We start from the raw sequence: 19,113 nt of genomic DNA on the forward strand, positions 1-19,113 counted from the left end.
TCAGTCAAATCCATCGAACTCAGCACCGCCTTCCTAACCTGCAATCTTCTTCCCGACCTCTCCGCCCCCACCCCCGTCTGACCTATCACCCTCACCTTGACCTCTTTCCACCTATCACATTTCCGACGCCCCTCCCCCAAGTCCCTCCTCCCTACCTTTTATCTTAGCCTGCTGGACAAACTTTCCTCATTCCTGAAGAAGGGCTTATGCCTGAAACGTCGATTCTCCTGTTCCTTGGATGCTGCCTGACCTGCTGCGCTTTTCCAGCAACACATTTTCAGCTCTGATCTCCAGCACCTGCAGACCTCACTTTCTCCTCAAAAATTGGAGATATAAGATGTAAACAAAATACAAATCATTTAATATTCTAAGTGCCAGATGTTCTTCAGTTACCTGAAGCAACGATTAATATTATTCAGGCTGATTTTCTTTTTGTCCTAAATTCACAATCAGTGCTCATCTGTACATATCCTCCCACCTTCAGATTTGGTGCAAGGCTCAAATTAGAGTTACTAACCCTCCATTAATGAACTTACATGTCCACAGATTTAAAACTAAGGAAAGATCTTTTTTGTAATGTTAAGGAACTGCACAGCTTTTGACCTAGGGAATCAGTGTAGTCCTGCTAAAAGCTGCCCAATAGAATCAGGGAAAAAAAAATCCAAAGAACTATGGATTCTGGAAATCAGAAACAAAATCATAAATTTCTGGGCAGGCTCTGCAGATCTGATAGCATCTGTGGAGAGAAAACACAGAGTTTTGAGTCCAGTGACCTTTCTTCAGAACAGAGAATCACAACTTGTTCCTTCTCTAGTTGTTTTAACAATTCTTTAACCAACAGTTCTGAAAATATCAGACATGCAGATAAAAAATGCTATTTGGCTGAGAGTCAATACTCACCCGATAAGAGTAATGAAGCATCTAGTCACTTTTAAATTGGCTTGGGAAGGTTGGAGTGACAGATGATGGATGTGCCTGCTGACCAATGACATGAATTGAATTAAAGTGATTGGTAGCAAGCAGCTTTGTAATAACATCACCGGGATTATGACCAACTGGGGATGACAACCCGCCAATGAAGTCAAAATGTACACTTTCCTCAGGAACTGAATGTAGGAACCCTCAAAGTTGCTAGTCTGTTTCAGATCCATAGTTAGGAAAAAAACAGAAACAAAATTTGAAAGGAAATTCCCAAGTTGCAAATAAGACGCTAATACATGAAAAGAGTGAGATTAGCTAATTAATAATATCCAAATGTATGTATTAGCATTACAATAAAATCAATTTTCATAAGGCAGAGGGTTATGTGCCCTTCACATTAGCGTTCAGTTTAAAGGACTGGTATTAATTTTGGTGAAGTAGAAGATCTATGTCAATGAGCTGGACTTACAGTTCATATCTGTAAGTCTGTGGAGTGTGGGAACATTGTTAGTGACTTTATCAATTTATGTACAATAATAATTTAGTTGTTACATCCAAACAACTCCACATATAGAAGCATCATCACTTTAAATGATAAATTATGCTATTATGTTTGCCAAGTCTAAGCCCATAAATCTCCTGAAATTAACAAACAACATCCATTGTGATTATAATATCTTTCCATTATTGTTATACTGATGAAGATAAGAGATTGGTCTCCTCCTGTTGCATTGGGAGTCAATCGATATTCATTACTTTCAAATGGCAATGACTTGGACTACACATACATCGCAAAAACAGGCTTCAAAGTATTGAATAGTAATTTCTTCTGCTAAAATGGCAGAGGTTTAAACATATCAATGTTTGGCTAGCATGAATGATAATTGCTCATCCAATCATCTGTCAAGGACTCAGAAATATACCCCACAGTCTTTCTTAAGTGCCAACATGTGCACAGTGGTTGGATCCCAGTTGGGAATCCAACACGGTTTGGAGGCGCGAATCTCTGGAGACTTGAGCACACAATCCAGGCTGGCATTTTGGTGTTAGTTCTGAAAGAGCATTGCACTTTTGGATGAGACATTAAATCAAGGCTTCATCAACCTATTCAATTTAATGATAAAGATCCTTTTATGGTAGTTAATCAAGGCAGGGGAGTTCTTCCACTGTTCTGGCTAACATTAATTACTCTAAATGTGCTTTAAACATAGTTAAGAACCCAATTGCAGACTTGAAAGAATTGCATGACAAGGTTTCATATTTTAAAACTTGTATTATGACAAAAACTAAATGCAATGTCTACTCAACATTACTTAGTAGGCCACTTCGTGCTCTAAACTGCATAGAAGTATTTGAAATTGTCTTAATGCAATTGATGATCCCATGCTATCTATATATATATATATATACATATGTACATATCTACTACTTTCCACCAAGTTTTCCACTGGTTAATATCGTTACGGAACAAGTTTACAATCAGACACAGTTTCCAGCAGATTTATGTCACCCCATTTTATTGAATTGTAATGTCGAATGAATGTTGAAATGTGCTTCTTTCTGCTTTCTACGAATTCTTGGTGGGGGTCTATCAGCAATACGATCCACTGCAGTGATTTCTCATCTCACACTTGCCAGAACTAATCTTTCAGAGTCTCGATAGTGCTATAGGATGCCCCTCTTTAATCAGGTCACAGAAAGGTCACTGCTGACCATAATAGCTCTAGCGTTCTGTATCTCAGAGACCTCTCTCTCTCTCTTCCTGTACAAACTTTAGAAGTGGAAAGTCTGTCGACGGTTAGCCTATGTGCTGTTGCTTTTGTTGCAAGTGCAAACATTACGCATCTTTGTCAGTCTTAGCCTGAGCCCCCTTGTCCCTATGGTAACTAAGCTAACCCGCTGGGTTTTAAAGCAGAATTCATACAGGATGAAATGATCCTCTCCATTCTTCCATTTTAGTTAGAAACGAACAATTCCAAAACGTATTCATCATATAAAAACCTAATAACTTTCTGTGTGGCCCCACTGTGTAGCTATTGATTGCAATGATAGCTTACATAACAACAATGACAGCATTTCAAAAGTATTCCATCACCTCAATTGTAAAGGTCTAATCCATATTTTCAAATCTCTCCATAACCTCTTGCCGCTTTCTCTTAATGTAAGTTTCTTCAGCTCTGTAACCCTCTCTACCTTTCCAATTCTGGTCTCTTGTGCATTTCCCATCTTTATCCCTTTATCATTAGTGCCAGGTTGACCAACCACCCCAGTTATTCTGGAAGTATCTCTTACTTTAACCATTTATTCCACAGTCAGGGTCAAAAAATGTGGTGCTAGAAGAGCTCAGCAGGTCAGGCAGCATCCGAGGAGCAGGAGAATCGATGTTTTGGGCATTCATTTTCTACAGGAATAATGCCAGAAGACTGAAGGATAGCAAATGTTGTCCCCTTGTTCAAGAAGGAGAGTAGAGGCAACCCTGGTAATTATAGATTGTGAGTCTTACTTTGGTTGTGGGTAAAGTGTTACAAAGGTTTATAAGAGATAGGATTCATAATCATCTAGAAAGGAATAGTTTGATTAAGGGTAGTCAACATGGTTTTGTGAAGGGTAGGTCATGCCTCACAAATCTTATTGAGTTTTTTGCGAATGTGACCAAACAGATGGATGAGGGTAAAGCGGTTGATGTGGTGTACATGGATTTCAGTAAAGTGTTTGATAAGGTTCCCTACAGTCGGCTATTGCAGATAATATGGACACATGGGATTGAGGGTGAATTAGCAGTTTGGATCAGTAATTGGCTAGCTGAAAGAAGACAGAGGATGGTGATTGATGGGAAATGTTCATCCTGGAGTTCAGTTACTAGTGGTGTACCTCAAAGATTTGCTTTGGGGCCACTGCTGTTTGTCATTTTTATAAATGACCTGGATAAAGGCGTAGAAGGATGGGTTAGTAAATTTGCAGATGACACTAAGGTCACTGGAGTGGTGGACAGTGCAAAAGGATGTTGCAGGTTAGCGAGCTAGGCTGAGAGGTGGCAAATGGAGTTTAATGTGGAAAAGTGTGCAGTGGTTCACTATGGAAGGGGTAACTGGAATACAGAGTACTGGACTAATGGTAATATTCTCGGTAGTATGAATGAGCGGAGAGATTTCAGTGTGTACATAGATCCCTGAATGTTGCCACCCAGGTTGATAGGGTTGTTAAGAAGACATATGATGTATTAGCTTTTTTTGGAGCCATGAGGTCATGTTGCAGCTGTACAAAACTCTGATGCGGCCGCACTTGGAGTATTGCATCCAGTTCTGGTTACCGTATTATGGGAAGGATGTGGAAGCATTGGAAAGGGTGTAGAGGAGATTTACCAGGATGTTGCCTGGTATGGCGAGAAGATCTTATGATGAAAGACTGAGGGACCTGAGGCTGGTTTGGTTAGAGAGAAGAAGGTTAAGAGGTGACTTAATAGAGACATACAAGATGATCAGAGAATTAGATAGGGTGGACAGTAAGAGCCTTTTTCCTTGGATTGTGATGGCTAGCATGAGGGGACATAGCTGTAAATTGAGGGGTGATAGATGTAGGACAAATTTCTGAGGTGATTCTTAACTCAGAGAATAGTTAGGATGTGGAACGCCCTGCCTGCAACAATCGTAGACTCACCAACTTTAAGGGCATTTAAATGGCCATTGGATAAACATATGGATGACAATGAAAGAGTGTAGGTTAGATGGGCTTCAGATTGGTTCCACAGATTGGCACAACATCGAGGGCCGAAGGGCCTGTACTACATTGTAATGTTCTATGCTCTATGTTTTATGTAGCTCTGCAGGGCCTGTTTGATCTGGTATAGTCGAGTTCAATCACTTCCCAGCCTGGCGAGAAGAGCCTGTTGTATTGAACAGGATGTCCTTTCTTGCATGCTAGCAGCAAGTTATGAAATTCATTGATATGATAGTACATTGTTACAGACACTATGAGGAGGACCTGAATGTTAGGTCCTATTCCTTTGTAAAGCTGTTACAGCCACAAGTCTACTTGACATCATCATTGTGAGTGGAGCTTACAGCACATTCTCACTTTAACTCTTTCATAGCCATATACAGTAGTTTGGAGCTTAGGTGGGATCTTCAGAAATGGCTGCACATTGCACTCCACTTTTAATAACTGCTGGAACTCAATGGAGTTACAGTAGACATTGGTTGACAAACTTAAAAGAAAGGAAGTCTTGTTTTTCTATAACACCCTTCACAACCATTGAGTGTCTTTGAGTACTTTTATGGGGTACCTTTGAATGATAGTCACTGCTGTAATATAGAAAATGCAGGCAGGCAGTTTTATTCACGGCTAATTCATACAAACAGCAACAATGACCAGATAACCCCTCTCCAGAAACGAAGGTGGAGAAGTCAAGGAAAGAAAGAGAACATTTGTGTTCAGTTTCAGTTGAATGTGATTATCTACTAGTGCAGCTGGTTTTTAAATAATTGCATATATACAGTGAGTGAATTGAAGAAGCTGCTAACCAAGCTACAACTGGATGGAAGCACCTGATTTTGTCACCTAGGGCAGAGTGGATGACCTTTAAATGTTTTACTGGGGAACCAGAAGTGTTCAGCTGTCAATATTTTGTGAAGGAGGTTAGCAATTTGAACAATAAATGAATTTGGATTGTAAATTTCCATATTAATAATGTTTAATTCAATCTGAGCTGAGGATAAGTGACTTCCAATCTGTGCTGTGCAAACAGTGTTTCCCTTTCATGAAGCCTCACCACAAAAAGGGGTCTCTCACCTTTACAAACTCTTGCTCTGGTTTTAAAAGTGGCCACCACTGCTCACTTAGATAGATGTTCTTGTCCGGGAAAAAATGACATTTCTCCTGGCTGCAAATCATGAAACAAAACAAATTAGGACTCTACAGTGATTATCGTGGGTCAAGGTAGTTCATTTATTTAAGTGGACACTTTCACCAATTATACTTAGTTGCAGAGAAATGGGGCTCTGTGGGAATGCTAATGCATTTACTTTGCAAGCTTGATCAATGATAAATATAGAAATCTTGATCATACCTAAACCAATTATTTTTAACCCTATTTCTTTGGAGGAATCTCCTGTAAATACTGAAAATATCACATTTTCAAAGGGTATTCCGTCACAAAAATAATTTCATTATCATAAGGACCCCCTTTCAACTAATGTCCAAATATAACTACCCAGAGGAAACAGTTCTGTCACAGTTTTCTTACTGTGTCATAACTCATGCTTATATCTCATGATTGATGAAAGCAAATGCGAACAGCAAAATAAATCCAGCATTTTAATAGCAATGAACAATAATGTTATGACTTTGAGATTTACTTGTACACCCCATGACAGTCTGGTGACTTCATCTTGACAACCTAACTGAAAGTTGAGCACAAAACCCAGGCTGATGATCCACTGCAGAGCAGAAGGTGTGTTGTACTATCGGGTGTCTGATCTTTCAAGATGAAATTTTAAATTGAGATCCTGCCAGGACCCAAAGAGAGCATAAAAGACCCCAAAGCCACTAATTGATGAAAAAGTGAGTGCTTCGCAATATTTATCCTTCAATCAACACATAAAAACAAATTAAATTATTGCATTGCAGTGGGAGCTCATTCTGTGGAAGCTGGCTGTTACCTTCCCTATATGAAAACAATGGCTACATTTCAAAAGTGCTTCATTGCCACTAAAGATGAGCAAGGCACATCTTAATTTTAAAAAAATGTTTTCTGTCTTTTTCCTCTTTCTCCTCTTTCTCTTTCTCTGTCCTCAAAATTTTAGCATAATTTTAGCTTCTGAGAGAGTGCTAATTGAGATTTTTTTATAATGAACAATTAGATGTATCTTCTGTTTTGCATTATCATTAGCAAATTGAGAAACATGTATTTACTTGATCTTTTCTATTGTCAAAACACAATGACATCAATCATGATATTTTGCATAAAAAAAAATGTGAATATGAAAAGAAAAGCATGTCTTGTATGCTGCATTATCCTTGCTTCATGGCTCTAAGTCTGAAATTAGAATTTGACCCAATTCCTTTCCACAGCTAGAAAAGGAGAAAGCAGACAATCATGAGGCAGAACCTGTTCATGTGGCATTTCAAATTTGACAATAGCTGGAATCATAAATGGTAGTCATTTGACCTTTTGTGCAATGCCCAGGATTTGAAAATGTTATTTAGTTAGTCCTCCTCATCTGTGTTCTTTCTTGTCTTTTTCTGCACAGACCTCTTTGGTCCATGCATGACAGTGACTTCTGAAACTAGGAACAAATGTGAGAATGGTGTTAGCATTTTGCTGAGTGTGTTTGCACCCTCCAAATGACTGCATGTGCAGTTTAGAGAAAATGTTAAACCAGACAAACCCAAAAGCAAGTAGATGGGCACGGGGGATGCGGGGCAGGGGTGTGTGGAAAATTACCCCAAATCCATTGATTGCATCACAGGCAGTATACCAACTTCATTATCCTGTTCATTTCATTATTTCTGCTCATCATGTTTGTATCAACAAGAGGTAACTAATGCAATAACTGAGCAGTGCTGTGAGTTTTGCACCCCATATTTCACAGGTTGTGTACATAGGAAAGAGGTACAGAGGAATCTGGATGACTGAGTACATGAATCAGAGTCGATAAAATATGGAGTTGGAAAACTAAGTCAAGCAGCATTAAAAGAGCAGGAGGGTTTCGGACAGGTCCCTTCATCAATTGATGCAATTGAACTTGGACCTCTAACTTGGAAAGGGAGATGACATTGAGGAAATACAGGATGGTGAAATACAGGTACTGCAAGGTATTAGGAAGGCATATGGAATGCTGTCATTTATTGCAATGGGAATGGAATGTAACATAGGGACATTTTGCTACAATTAAACAGGGTAATGGCAGTACCATATCTGCAGTACTGTATACAATATTCATCTTCATAGGTAAGAAAGGATATTAATGCATTAGAAGAAATTCAGAGTTGATTCACTTAATTAATTACTGAGACAGATTCCAGGAATTATGAGATTGGAAAATTTGGGTCTGTATCTATTGGAGTTTAGAAGAAAGAGAGACAATATTTATGAAACATACAACATTCTGAGGGAATTGACTGTTTGGATGCTTAAAGAATGTTTCCTCCAATTGGAGGTACTAGCAAAAAGGGCATAGATCAAAAAGAGGGTGGTGCCTATTTAATATGGAGATGAGGACAATTTTTGTCTCTCAGAAGATTGTGAACCTTTGGAACATTTTTCCCAGAAAACAGTGGAGGTATTCACTGAATACTTTTAAGGCAGAGCTAAATAGATTCTTGACTAACAAGGGAGTCAAGGTTATTCTGGGTGAGTAGGAATGTGGAGTTGAGGCCATGATATTGTTGAAAGGCAGAACAGACCAAGGACCAAATGATCTTCTCCTCTTTCTCATTCATATATTTCCATTTGTATGTGTAAGTATGTTCATATGCATTAGCAGATATTGAACATAATAGCCAGCACATCCAAATATTTTGCATCACAGTCAGAGACTCCTATCTCTTTCTTGCAGAAGATATCAGGATTTAGCCGATCGGGGAGAGGTGAGGTTTCATGGTTTATTGCCTCAGTAGGAAGTAGACACTAGGCATTAAGGAAAGGGCATTGCTCAGAGGCCTTCTCCTGCCCACCCTTCCACTTGCAGCAGCTTGTGGGAAATGATGCCATTGTGGTAAGGTAACTAGTAATCGAGAGGCCCAGACACATGCCCTGGTGGCACAAGTTCACATCCACACTGGCAGCTGGTGGAATTTTAGGTTAGAATTTGAATTAACTTTCAATTCCAGAAGGTTAGAATTCTGGAATTGAAAGTTAATCTCAATAACAAAACTACCACTGATTGTTTTTAAAACCCATTAATGCTCTTTAGGGAAGGAAATCTTCTGGTCTCTCTGACTTTTCTGTGACAATGGATGCAATTGAACTTGGACCTCTAACTTGGAAAGGGAGATGACATTAAGGAAATACAGGATGGTGAAAGAGAGATGTTCTGCAGAAACTCACAAAATAACTGTTCCACAGATTCACAGTATGCTCCCCATATTCACTGTGTGTTTAACAAGTAACTCAGTCCTTCCACCATTAAACCGCATCCCCTTAAGGATCAGTGCTGGTATTTATGTCCAGTAATATTGAAGGAATGCCAGTGACAATAGAACCACACTCTGCTACATGGAATTCAAAAAGGAACTATACACTAATGATCAGCTCTGAGCACCTAATACTTGTCCAATGTACTCTCATACCTCCCACAGTAAGGTAACATGTGAGTGGTTCTCCTGGGTCAGACTAGGCAGTCAGAAAGTTGCTATGGCTCAGACGAGCCCTTGGAGATGTCTGTCATCATTAATCTCTGGAAGCTTGAGCTAATTATCCTCCTGTAGAAAGTCATGAAATCATGCAAGTTTTTATTTAATTTAGTCTTTGCCGCTGGTCTTTATGTAACAAATTAATTCCTCTCTGCTCACAGGAATTGTGGTACCCTCCATAGCTCCCTCTTCACATCTTCTGGAAAAACTTACCGTGCAGTTTAGGGGCAGTTAGGGATGGTCAACAAACATTGGCCATACCAGTGATACTCACAACCCAGGAAACAATAAATTGAACGCAACACAGCACAATGATCATGGATTATAAGAGCACGAAAGTCTAACTTAGCTCCCAATCACATCAAATAAATTATATTGAAACAAGAATTAAGTAATTAAACATCATTTGATGGAGGAATTAAATTGATTATATAAATTTCAATATTGCATTATACAAGTAAATAACATGTCGATGATAAGGCCGTGCCTAGGACCATTCACTGGTATCAGGGAACCACAGATTAAATAATTCCCAATGCCCAGAGTCCAGTTGCAGCACAGAAACAAATAGGTGTGTAAGGTTAGATCAGGAAATAAATTAATTATGGGCTGGACTCATTAGTGATTGTCAGAGGGCAGGGATCTATGAAGACAACCCCAATTCCTGTGAGGAGCGGAAGAACTGATTTCTTTACATAAATACCAGCGGCAAAGACTAAATTAAATAACAACTTACATTATTACATGACTTCAGCTGGGAGGCTAATTGGTCCAAGCTTCCAGAGATTAATGATGACAGACTTCTCCCAGGGCTAATCTGAGACACTGTAGCATTCCAACTTCATGAAGATGGCCTCAGGAGAACCACTCACAGTTTACCTCACCCGAGGAAAGGTAAAACTGTTCTTTAGACTGTTATTAGGTCCTCACTAGACTGAGTATTAGCATACAGTTCCATTCTGAATACATTGTAGTGGAGAATGTTTCACCAGCTATCCTGCAGTATTATTTGACACAAATAACAGTGCTGGTCTTTGGTTGGTTGCAGCTTGACGGTGGAAGGACTGAATTATGTGTTAGTCACACTGTGAGTGTAGAGGAGCAGGCTAGTTTGTGAGCTGCTGCAGAACAACTCTTTCTCACCACCTTCTATTTCCTCAACGTCACCCCCCACCCCCTCCCCGCACTTTCCAAGTTAGAGGTCCTTATTCAATTGTGTCCATCATGCAATTTTGGCTCAATTTGACCAGAAATTTGCTGCCATTTACATCGAGTTCCCTGAAAGGTTTCTCTCCATGACCCTCAGTGAGATATCTCATGTTACCTTGCTACTCTCGCCTCATTACCCATGTGCCATTTCGCTGTGGTGACCTGCTTTCACATCCTCCCTCTCACCGTAGGTGGAAGTATTTGCCAGTGTTGTGACCTCTTTCGGTTTCTGGCACTGATGCCATGTTTAAAGCACAACCATGCTCAAGGGCAAGCATTTTCAGTCAGGAGGATCCCTTCACTCTGCACATAGTGGGAGGGAAACCAAAAAGAAATGCTTCTTAGGACATGAAGGGGGCACAACTGAACATTTGTTATAAATACAAATGCAGATGTGTAAATGGCTTGCTATTTAAGGAATAAACCCAAGAGGTTACCCTGCCTTAGCATCACCCCATCTTAGAATCCTGTCCAAGGGAGTACTACTCTTTCCTCAAATCCCTGTTTAGGCTCGAGTCTTCTCATTGTTCAATGTGGGACCATCACATCACTTCTATTCATCAACTGTGAAAAGGAAGAGTGTTTACAAACGCTTGCCTTTGGGAACAGACTTCTCTTTAGAGCAACACCAAATTTATGAAAAGTGAGTGAGCTTATTGGAACTTGGTGTCAATTAAATCCTGTCTTACTTCTTTCCTTGCACCTGGCAATGCAGTGCTCTACCATGCAGAAGGTGATGTTCTCCTGCTCAATGCCCTCATCTCCCTCCTTAGAAGACTGCTCTGCTCTCTTAGCTTTTCCGAGATGATCACACTGCTCTTTGCCTACTTCATTTGTAGCAGAATGCAGAATGCTAGGGTTATGTGGCTCACTGTGTCAGGAGTATACTGCAAGACCCCACCAGACGGGGCTAAGCAGTGGAACCTCATCTTCAGGAGGCCTATTGTCTGCATCATCATGGCTCTGGTAGAAGAATGGACTGCATTGTATCTACGCTCAGCTTCAATCAAATGTTTGTGCATCTGAGTTTGAATCACATATTGTCAAAAACAACATGTTGTCTCCTTTGCCAATCCTCATATATTTGTGCCCAAAGGTTTTCAACCCTTCAACCACTGGAAACTTAATATCTTAATCTACTGTAAGTCCTTCATGGTTTTAAACTACCCTATCTAAAAGAAATCTCATAGCCTCCTTGTTTCATGGTTAAAAACCTTTATTTTCTCTAGTCAATCCACATAAATCCTATCCCTGGAATAATTCTTATAAATCTGTATCTTCTTTAAATAATTATGCTCTTTCTACAATGTGATGCTCAGAATCTTAGATTCAGAAGCCCAAGTAAAGAATTAGAAATTTGCTTTTTAGAAGAAATGTATTAGTATTTGGAAGAAAATGTATGTGTTCAAATGATGTTTGAGAACGATGTCTCCCATTGAATTTGGGGTATTACAATCAAAGGTAAGTGAAGAGTGTATAAGTTGAGATCTTGACATGTTCCTGTACCTTCTTTGGTACTATTCCTTCAAGGTTCTGATACAAGAGTTAAAGACGTTCAGAATTTCAGGGCTGTGTTGCTGATTGTAGGTAGAGGTTGTTCCAGGAGATGTATGGCTGTGCTTATTTTGATTGACCTGCTCAGAAATGGGACTTGAATTTGAATTTTATAGCCTAGAGTAGGGACACTACCACTGATAAGACTCCCACTAATCCGCACTGCAAAATAAGGGCTTTGCAATGGCTAACAATAGTATTGAGATAATTAACAGACAGCTAAGTACACCATTACGTACTAATTGAAAGTATGTGAAGGGTGCTCACTATTTAAGGCCGACTTATTCCACATCAGTAGTTTTACTATTACTCCATTAAACAAATGGAAGTAATTGTTCCTCTATTTTATCCTACGGTGTCAGTCTTTTAGCTATAATTCCCAACCTGTGATGAATCCCAAATGAAGATTATTAATATAATGTAGCAAATAATAAACTCAGGAGGGAATTCAAGAGAAGCAACTTAATCCAGAAAGTGCTGAAAATGTGGAAATTCTAACCATAGGGAGTTATTGGGATAAATGCTATAAGGCAAGGTATATAAAAATATGAGGAAGAAAGTATATGTCGATATGATTAGATGAAATATAATGGGAGGAGATTCATGTAGCATTTGACTACCGATATAAATAAGCTGAACTGAATGGGCCATATCTATAAGTACAATTTTTTTATATTTGTTCGTGGAACATGCGTGTCACTGTTTAGGTGAGCAGTTATTTCCCATTCTAAGTTACCGTTAACTCTGTTTTCTCTCCGCAGATGCTGCCAGACTTGTGAATTATTCTGTTTTTTGTTTCTTTATTACATGTTTTACTATTCCTTTGCCTTTTTTACTATGAAATATTTTGTCACTTATCTTCTCCTTTTGTTCTTCCTCCCCACTTCCTTCCTTTTAACTTCATAATCTCTCATGCTTCTGTCTTTCTACAGTTCTGTGGCAATGTCATTGCTCTGTAATATTAATCCTGTTGTTTCTCACTACAAATGTCTGGTTTCCTAATTACTTCCTGCATTTTTGATTTAAATTCAGCTCTCAAAAACTTGCAGCATTTTGCTTAAGAAGGCAGGGATTGATCAGGGATAGCCAGCATGGATTTATTAGAGGGAGGTCTTCTCTGACTAATTTAATTGATGCACAAAGTTAAAAATCACACAACACCAGGTTATAGTCCAACAGGTTTATTTGGAAGCACTAGCTTTCAGAGCGATGCTCCTTCATCAGGTGGTTGTAGCAGCACTACGAAAGCTGGTGCTTCCAATTAAAGCTCTTGGACTATAACCTGGTGTTGTGTGATTTTTAACTTTGTACACCCCAGTCCAACACCGGTACCTCCAAATCAGAATTTAATTGAGTTTTTTGATAAAGATGACTCAATATATTGATGACGTTAGTGCAGTTGATGTAGTTTACATGTGCTTCAGTGTGGCCCAACATCCCACATGGAATGCTAGTCCAAAAGGTAGGAGTTCACAGGATCCAAGGCAAGGTAAAGGGCTATTTTTATGAATGGAAGCCTGTGCCAGTGGTGTACCACAGGGATTGGTGCTGTGACTCTTACTATTCATTATGTACATTAATGACTTGGATGTGAACGTAGAAGATATAATTAGTAAGCTTGCAGATGACACAAAAATTGGTTGTGTTGCCGATAGTGAGGAGGATGGTCTCAGGCTAGTCTGGCATTGATCAGCTGGTAAATTGGGAAGACCAATGGCAGATAGAATTTAATCGTGGCACGTGAGAGGTGCTGCATTTTGGGTGGTCTAATAAGGGAAGGATATACACAATGAATGGTAAGTCCCTCAGGATTGCTAAGCAACAAAGGGACCTTGGTGTACAAGTCATAGATCCCTGAATATGTCAGCAGAAGTAGACATAATGTTGATGAAGGCATGTAGGTTGGTTGCCTGCATTAACTGGGGCATAGAATATAGGAGCAAGAAAGTGTTGTTACAATATTATAGAATATTGGTAAGGCCACAAATGGTTGCCATGCTATAGGAGGGATGCGATTGCACTGGAGAGGATGCAGAGGAGGTTCATCAGGATCTGGCTTGGGATGACAAGTTTCAGTTATGAAGAGCTCTGGGCAGGCTTGGTTTGTTTCCTTTGGAGCAGAGGGGAATCTGATTGAGGTTTCCAAAATTATGAGAGGCATACACAAAATGGTTCAAGAGAATCTGTTCCCCATGGTAGATACATTAGAGGGGAGAAGAACACAAGTTTAAGGTGAGGAGTAAGTTGTTTAGGGGGATCTGAAAAAAAATGTTTTCACCCAGAGAGTGGTAGAAATATGGAACGCGCTGCCAAGGAGCCAGATCCTCTTGCCACATTTAAGAAGCAGCTGGCTAAGTACTTAAAATATCAGGGCATATTTGGCTATGGACCAAGTGTGGGTAAATAGGATTAAAATGAGTTTGGTCTTTGTTGGTTTTCATTGACATGGTGGGCCAAATGGCCTGTTTCTACGATGTAAACCTTCATGAATCTAAATAATATTCAGACAGTTAACTTTACCATTTTCTTGTTTACTACTTGTATATTAACAGTGGCCTATGAAATAGCATTCTTTGCTCTGATTCAGACGGTTGTATGTTCTTTTTCCTTCTGGATTTTTGAGGATTAAAGTCTAGGCTGCTGCTCACAGTTCAGTACTGATGACTGCTGCACTCTCATAGTTGCTATCACAATGCATTGAGTATAGGAGTTAGGAGGTCATGTTGCAGCTATACAAGACATTGGTTTGGCCACTATTGGAATATTGGAATTCCAGTCTCCCTGCTATAGGAAGGATATTGTGAAACCTGAAAGGGTTCAGAGAAGATTTACAAGAATGTTGCCGGAATGAAGGGTTTGAGCTATTGGGAGAGGCTGAATAGGCTGGGGTTGTTATCCCCCAGGCTGAGGGGTGACCTGATAGCGGTTTATAAAATCGTGAAGGGCATAGATAGAGTAAATGGACAAAGTCTTTTCCCTGGGGTGGAGAAGTCCAAAACTAGAGCGCATAGGTTTAAGGTGAGAGGAGAAAGGTTTAAAAGGGACCCAAGGAGCAATATTTTCATACAGAGAGTGGAATGAGCTGCCAAAGGAAATAGTGGCAGCTGGTTAAATTACAACATTTAAAAGGGATCTGGTTTAGTACGTGAATAGGAAGGGTTTAGAGGAACATACTGGCAAATGAGACTAGATTTACTTAGGATATCTGTTTGAGATAGGTTGAACCAAATGGTCTATTTCTGTGCTGTATATCTCGATTACTCCATTCTCCTTTTTAGATAAGATGTTAAAATGAGACCTTTTTACTCATTTAGGAAAATGCAAAAGATTGAATGGTTCTGTTTCAGATTTGTGAAATTAAGCTTTCCCTGATGACCTGATCAATATTTATCATGTAAAAAAACTCCACTGAAAGAGATCTTCTGGTCATTTTTCATTAGTGCTGTTGGTATGACATTGTTATGTACAAATTAATTGCTGTCTTTCCCGAGTTACAACATTAATGATCTTGTTTTGAGATCTGGATGTTGTGTAAAGCTGTTTTTTTGAAAGAAAGTCTTGTGTTTTCTTTTTAAGCATGTTTTTACATGATCCTGCTGAGCATAGCTGATGGAATGTGAAACTAATTAATGGACTTGACAAATATCTAGAGAAACAAAACAGTCAGGTTATCAACGAGCTTGTGATTTAATGTCTCAGAAAACCTCGAGCATAAGATTTATTTGAGAATTCATTTTATGCTAAGGGGCTGCTTTCCTGCTTCCATTATTACTTGCTTTGATTAAATATACCCTGAGAAGTTTTGACTGGTTCCATTGCTCTTCAGCATTGCTTCAACATTCTGATCAGAAACTTGATATTGGTACATTTAACAAACTGGTTGATGAGAAATGCGAAGTTATTTTGTAAAATGATGGTTGTACATTCGTAAATGTGTCATAGTCACTAATAAGCAACTGAGAATGCAAGAGAAAAGTGTTTTCCAGAAAATATTACAAATACTTGGGTGTCATTTAGCTTAGTTAGAAACATGGCTAGCTGTTGGACTAGAGTAATTCCTATAATATGAGTCAAATTCCTATATTACTCTTTAAACTGTGTGGAGGCCTGGTCCTCATCTTGTCCTGTCACATGCTTGATGTGGAATGGTGCAGTTCAAACCACACCAAATAGACCCTTGGCTATACAGAACCAAAGTGTTGCTGAAGTATATTGACTATTGCTGAAAAAAACATACAGTTTGTCAAAATTTTGCTAATCGGAACATTGTACAAAAATACCAGTTCAAGGGGAAAGCCAACATTTATACTGCATGAGAGGAAAGTTTTTGATTAGTTGGCAAGTGGACTCCAGCAGTGTCGTTGTCATGGAGAATGCACATATTAATGCAGGTTGACTGTTAACAGCCAGACTTTGTTCAATTTTAAACCACTCGAGTTGATTTTGATTGGCTAGTATCAATTGGCTAATCCCATGTCAAATGGTAAAGGATATTTGCTGAATTTGAATTTTCCCATTCCCAGCTATCCAGCTACAACAGGTGGCCATAAAGACCGAGAATCCTTGAAGGCACACTTGGTTTACCCAGCACATGCATATTATCAGATTCCAAATGACTTGTCCACTTTCCAAATGTGATGTGAATGTGTGGTCGTGTTGTGAGGTCTCAAGGGAAATCTGGACATACATATCAGTTAATCCATTCATAGAACTTGAATAATCATCCTGAGCAAACATGGCTGTGTATATGAAATGCACACAGTTCTTACTGGTGTATCCAAGTTTGTATACAATAGATCTACCACTCAGCATGACCAGACAGTCTTATTCAAAAGTAAAGGCTTTTGCTGGACTTGTGTAAGATGAATGAGCTGTGACATGATATATATGACAGGATTTGTCCTCATAGTTTACTGTGTCCACTTATTTAGGAGCTGACAAAGACATACAAAAAATAATGTGTGTTTATACCTCTTCTTAGCCGTGACACGACATGAATTGGTCAAATGACTACAGTGGATTTGGAGCAAGCTCTCCACTTAAATGTTGAAGGATTGCTTTACATTTTTGAAGACTGCAGAAGTTTTGCATATCAATAGCAATAAAGTGCCCAAATATTTGTTTGACATTGTAAGCCTATTCACCAATTCAAGGAAGTCATAGCACTATATCAAGGCAATCTAGATTCACTACCACTGTAATTAATCAGTATTCATTGAACTTAAGAACTCAGCAACTCCCTCAACTGTACACCCAACTAGATATGTTGCCATGAGATCCCCAGGAACCTCGATCTTTGTTGGATTTCATGCGAATTGTGTCTGTTGGAATGACATCTAATCTTCGACCTGCTTGTATATTTCTGATCTGAGGATTGTAGATTTGCTATCTTTGAATCCGCAGCAGCATGTAAGAATTTCTTTGCATACCTTAATGGATTTAATCCTGGGCTCAAATTCACAATTGAAATCGAGGATTCAAATAAGCTCTCTTTATTTTGTGTCCTAGTTGAGAAATTGGCCTGGGAGTTCTGCAGTACAGAGTACTGCAAATCTGATTTCACTGGTCAGTATACAAATTGGAATTCCTGCAGTTCAATCTACTATAAAATTGGACTTAGTATAAACCTTGCAAATAAGGTGCAAGTCGTTTGTTTATCATTCAAACTTGATGTTGATATAGAGGAATAAAATCAATCTAGTGGCTATCATTATCAGGTTATTCCTCATTGTAAATTGTGCAAACTCATGAAGTGTCCTCAGGTAGCCACTCTTTGTCCTGAAAAGTGTCAGTCTACCCCAAGATTACTGTGGGAGGGTAGGGCATCTCAAACTTCTGAGCAACAGGTGAAGCTAGCTGGTTCATGCCATTACAACACAATAACCACAAATGATAATTGCCACTAACAGGATAGTGCTATCAAGCCAAAAGATATTTTGCCTCTTACGCAAATTAATAATATGGTATGTGAATTTTAGCACCAGCTTGATGCCAGCTATGTAGAACATAGGTCCAAAAGGCTGGAGAATCATATCAAACAGCATGCCCAATTGAGGTGCTTGCAACAAGCAAATTACTGACTGTACTTAGCTGGCCTCGCTTGCAAAATTTATAAAATAGTGGTTAACATTAAATATGATTCCACAATTTTGCTGGGAAATCATGAAGGTGGAAGCAATTAGGTTAACAACCAAATTAGGATTGTCAATCAGGCCCATAGCAAGGTGCACTTCTGCTCAGAAAGTTACACACATTTAGACACAGGGCCATATTCTTTGAACAGAAAAGAATATTTACACGCATTACACATATTTTACCTCAACAAAATGGAGAACAGACACTAACTGGGTCAATTTTTAGGATAATGCAATTGACTGATCAGAGTCAACCCACTTGGTTTAACATTGAGCAAAGTCTAGCTTTAACCTGTCAGCCAGCATTAATGTCTGCATTTTGCATGTCCATCCCTCTCCAATCAGAATCCACTTGCTAAGTAATTGGCTCTTACCTCTATGCAACATAAATGCCGGCTTTCCCCTTGAATTTGTATTTTTGTGCAGGGTCATAGAGTCATAGAGTCATAGAGATGTAAGGCATGGAAACAGACCCTTCGGTCCAACCTGTCCATACCGAACAGATATCCCAACCCAATCTAGTCGCACCTGCCAGCACTTGGCCCATATCCCTCCAAAACCTTCCTATTCATATACCCATCCAAATGCCTCTTCAATGCTGCAATTGTACCAGCCTCCACCACTTCCTTTGGCAGCTCATTTCATACCTGTACCACCCTCTATGTGAAAAAGTTGCCCTTTAGGTCTCTTTTATATCTTTCCCATCTCACTCTAAACCTATGCCCTCTCGTTCTGAACTTCCTGACCCTAGGGAAAAGACTTTGCCTATTTACCCTATCCATGCCACTCATAATTTTGTCAACCTCTATAAGGTCACCCCTCAGCCTCTGACACTCCAGGGAAAACAGCCCCAGCCTGTTCAGCCTCTCCCAATAGCTCAAATCCTCCAACCCTGGCAACATCCTTGTAAATCTTTTCTGAACCCTTTCAAGTTTCACAACAT

The sequence above is a fragment of the Chiloscyllium plagiosum genome, chromosome 16, assembly GCF_004010195.1.
Source record: "Chiloscyllium plagiosum isolate BGI_BamShark_2017 chromosome 16, ASM401019v2, whole genome shotgun sequence".
Lineage (NCBI taxonomy): Eukaryota > Metazoa > Chordata > Chondrichthyes > Orectolobiformes > Hemiscylliidae > Chiloscyllium > Chiloscyllium plagiosum.